Source organism: Syngnathus typhle, linkage group LG15 (genome assembly GCF_033458585.1).
Source record: "Syngnathus typhle isolate RoL2023-S1 ecotype Sweden linkage group LG15, RoL_Styp_1.0, whole genome shotgun sequence".
Taxonomy (NCBI): domain Eukaryota; kingdom Metazoa; phylum Chordata; class Actinopteri; order Syngnathiformes; family Syngnathidae; genus Syngnathus; species Syngnathus typhle.
Genome location: NC_083752.1, coordinates 7,598,833 through 7,603,683, shown reverse-complemented (window position 1 = coordinate 7,603,683; position 4,851 = coordinate 7,598,833).

The window sequence follows — 4,851 nt, the reverse complement described above, 5'->3', positions numbered from 1 at the left end:
AAGCTCCGCCCACTTCTGTCACAGGACAACGAACCTCAGAGGCGTGCGATACCGCTGCTTTTTCCGGAAGGCAACGTACAAATAAAAGAAAAACCACCCACGTAATGTTAATCCAACAACTATCCAGAAATAAAACATTTTCAATGTATTTCATAATTAAAGGCATTATTGATATTAAATCAGCAAGGCTTTCTCGGCTCAGCTGGACTAAAAAAAAACTGCCTAAAATTCCAAGATGAAATCTAATATTGTATTAATTAATCCCAACAGTCTATTTTGTATGTTCGATTTTATTTGTTTGTCCTATCATATTTCAGCCTTTATATGCACACTGCCAAAACTAATTTGAATAAATCTGCTGTCCAATGTTGTTACTGTTGTTTTAATCAAGCAGATGAGATGTTTGAAATTTAACATTAGAGTCTGGGCATGCATTGTAGTTTGCTGATGCTCAGAATTTGCTTTCTGCATTCTTTCAATTCATAGGTGTGTCTGCCTCATTGTTTTGGTTGTTTATTCCCACTCAGAGAATGGCGCCTAGAATGAAACGCCTTGTTTTATTTTGAAGTCAAATTCTTTTCATATCCCTTTTTAACTGCAATTGACATGATATCGAGCATCCCAACGCACGTTGTTAAATTGTGCTAGATGAAACCTTGTGGTCGATGCGGGTACTATCACTCTATCCCAATTTAGTTGGCCCGATTCTGTCCTGTATTTGGCCCTCATCTTGGCTCTGCTGGCGGTGGGTGGAGTGCTCTGATTTTCTAGGCCACAATACATGTTGGGGCCTGAAGAATAAGAGCTTTCAAGGACAATCCCTTAGGCCAGATAACCTTTAACCTGAGATTTAAATGACTGAAGCCTGTGAAATGTAGATACTGGACTTAGTGTATTTCCATTTTGCCAAATATAGCATTGCAGCTTCTGCAATATTCACAAGCTGGAGTCTGCGGAAAGAGTCTGTTGAGATAATATTGAAGTTGCATAATTAAACTCTGCCAGCATTCAAAATGAGCTCTTATGCATTTGTACTATCGCAGCAGTTGCTTTGATACTTGTACGTCTAATGACATCTCTCTGGAATGTGCAATGTTTTTCTAATAAGCCATCGCATAGCATTTTTTTTTAATGAGTGGCATAACATTGCACATTCATTACATCAGTGATGCAGCATAGGCGGTGAGTGTATTTTTTTTTTATCTTTCAAAATCCAATTAACGAGTCATTTTCTCAAGAGGAATGAATTTCATAACTTGTTGAAAAAGATCTGTGAAAGACAGCTGCATTAATAACCGCAAATGCAAATTTCATGTCTAAATGACAACTATGAATAAGACATTCAGCTGACTAACAAAGCCAGGCAGGGTTTCATCTTGGCAAGGCGGGGCCAGTTTCGGGGTTCAACTTGTGTATGTTTTGGCAGAAGTTGAATAAGTGAGAAACTCAATACATTTCAATGGCTTTGTCGTATTGACATCACCTTGAGCTCATTTCTGTGAAAGAGTTCAAGCTTCTGTCGATTAAAGCTGTCATATGTGGGCCAAGCAAGCCTTGTGGGGACACTGCAAACAACAAACCCAAGAAGAGCACCGATTTATCTCCCGCAGTGCTTTGAAAGGACTCCGCAGCCTGGAGATCCTATCATCTCACTTGAAGATGTTTTTCATTTCTCCAAGTTCTGTCAAGGAGAAATTTTGAAAAGTGATCATCTGTCAGGTTCGTCTCAAAAGCCGACAGTTTAAAAAGAAGACTTTGTCACCCTAAATCAGATTTGAAAACTCTTTAAAGATGTTTCCACTTGATTGAATCCAATCAATACGGCTGCTTGCATGCAGGGAGGATTTTCCTGAGAGAGAAGACAGGTAACTTGCTGGACAGATGTCTTTTGTCTCAGTTGAAAATGAATAGGATTAGATTGGTGCATTTAGGGGAGAAGGGGTGAGTGGCTAATTCCAGCCACTTTAAAATGGGGCCAGAGGGGCCAGCTAACAAACACCACACTCAAAGCTATATTCTTAACTCAACCCTTGCCTTTTACAACAAGTCAAATCCTATTATAGAAAGGGGAGAACAAACCAGATAGATAGACGGACAGACAATGCGTGTGGTGGCTAATATAAAAAAACAGAATGATTTCACTTTCCACTGACTAAGAAATAATTAGTTGCGTGATGATGTTGACGCTAGCGCACGGTACGTCGTTTGTAATGTCAGTCAGAATGGATTTCAACACAAAGGGGCAGGATAAGTGTTTGCTGAGTGTTAAACCTCACACATCTTTCCCGCATTTGCCATTCCACCTCCGAGACTACTACCGATACTATTTACGTGATCCTTTCATCTTCCTATTGAGAGCTGGTCCCTTTCGTAAAACAGGAGGCTCACAATGGGAGAAAAAAAAGGTGTTTTCTATGGCCAGTGTGAAATTAGCTAAATGATCTTGACTTGTGTTGTGAAATGTTTTTAAGAAAAGCTTTATGCTGTCATCCACTTTTGTTGTCTGCCAATGAAAAGGAGTTCAATGAAAAATGCGTCATCGGTCATTCTCAGCCCTTTTTAAGCTTGCACTCATTAGGCAGAAAGCTTCTCGCAATGTGTTACTTCTCAGTCCAAGTGGTATTCAAGGACTAAATTGATCATTTATATGAATTTGGTTTGTAACTTTTCCACCAACATAAAATTGAGCTATTTTCAAACAAAATAATGTTGTCTGAATGGGAAGCTCTTTGTTAGCGCTGTTAGCTTACACAGCTTTTGAGCTGTACATAACATTAACCAGCTTGACCAACACGTAACAAATGAGCACACTGTTCAAAGCAGCCAGCTGGCACCTCAAGGCCCGAATAACCCCGAAAAAGGATTTGGGGGCAGGCGACACAGAGAATGAATGAGCAAAAGCAGCTCAGCAGGCTGCAATAAAAAATAGAATATGACGATTGAAGGCAGCTGTTTGAACCTCTACTCCCGACTGGAGCTGTCACATTGCAACGGAGGTAACAAATGACGCCGATAGCCGCCATCTTCCGCAGGCTGATGACTAGCAGCTGAATTTTTTTTGGAATATGAAAGATAACCATGCATCCTGGTTATAAAATCTGCACAGTATTATAAACCGGCGCATCAAATACCTCACGCAATGGAAATGTAATCAATTAAAGGTTCATTTTTTGGACTGAATGCTTTGCAAGGAAGGAGACTGCAAAAGCTCCAAATGACAACTGTTGTGTTTTTTGCTTTGGTGCTGATGACTCCATCTTTGATCGTTTGTGTAACGCTGCACTACTTCAATGGATTCAGACAGAAGTCAACCACTTTTAAGTCGCCTCGGAAATCCTTTCCAATTTTTCAGCTCTGGTTTCCACGGTGCACAAGGGTCCTCGTATATCAGCTGCTATTTTATCCAAGTTTTTCTTTTTCCTTTTCAGTGAAGCACTGCAGACTTACAGTGACGAAATCAGCCTCTTTTGAAACAAAAAATTGAATAATTTCTTCTGGTAATGTAATAGGATGACATGAAAAGAAATCCACCTTGATCTCACATAGTCAACCAAATCATCACGCTAATTTCTCTCTGCGTCTTCCACGCTCGCTGGAAGACGCAGAACTGAAATTGGACCGTAATCACCGGCTTGATGTAATGATACAATTTGGAAGCATTTCTTTGGCTGCTTTTGTAAGATTTACTTGGCTTGCTGGCAGCACTAACAGGATGCTTGCAGTAAATCAGCAGCGCATTTCTGACTTGGAACATCTTGAAATTTTCTAAATTAAAGAGAAAACACGTGAGGCTATGACCACATGGCTACGCTATCATTTGTCATATATTATATGAAATGCATCGTTCCAGCCTGGAAACTGTGATCAGGTCATTGAAAATGATCTCATAAAATGCACTTTTAAATCTATTCCCATGTGTAGCCATGAGTGAGGACATCTTAAAAAGAGAACTTGTTTGAGTGGTTTTTCTCATCATCCATCTGTCTTGCAAAGAACAGAAGTACGCATGTCACACCATCCGGAATGATGCATTCCACGGCATTCTGTTTGCTGCGGACACCTGCTCATGGCTGATTGGAGGATATCAGCCAAACTTATTCTTGACCTTGGGTAGACACTCAACCCTCTTTCTGCCTTATCATCTGTCATCAACTAATTGATGCTTCTTTTTGCAGGAGACTTCCTGCTAGAGTAAATCAAGAAGAATGTGGATGAATGGGTTTGTGTTTTGCATCCATATCCATATCCGTAATGCTAGAAACGGGGGTGTCAAACTCATTTTTGTCACGGGACGCATTGTAGTTATAATTTCCCTCGGAGTGCCATTATTACTGCCAACGTCTTCTACAACTGATGAATAACTAGTTTTGAAATCAAAGACTATTGAAAATTGTATAGCTTAAAATGATTAATTTGATAAAAATTGCTAGCAATATCTCTATTTTTAAAAAGTGAAGACAATTTGTAATTTTAGTAATGACACAAAGTAGAAAAAAAAAAGATATTAAAAGTGAAGAAAATGAGCAATTCTAGTATTGACACGAATTTGATGCAAAATGTGTCTTCTCGGGCCGCATAAAATGATGTGGCGGGCTGTATCTGGCCCCCGGGCCTTGAGTTTTGACACCTATGGGCTTACTTATAACATCTACACTGTGTGGCTTTAAAAAAAAAACGGATATTTGAAAACTATCGGTGCAGCAACATTCGTAGATAGACAATATCCTTAGAGCACAGGTGTCAAACTCAAGGCCCGGGGGCCGGATACGGCCCGCCACATCTTTTTATGTGGCCCGCGAAGACAAATTGTGCATCAAATTCGTGTCAATACTAGAATTGCTCATTTTCTTC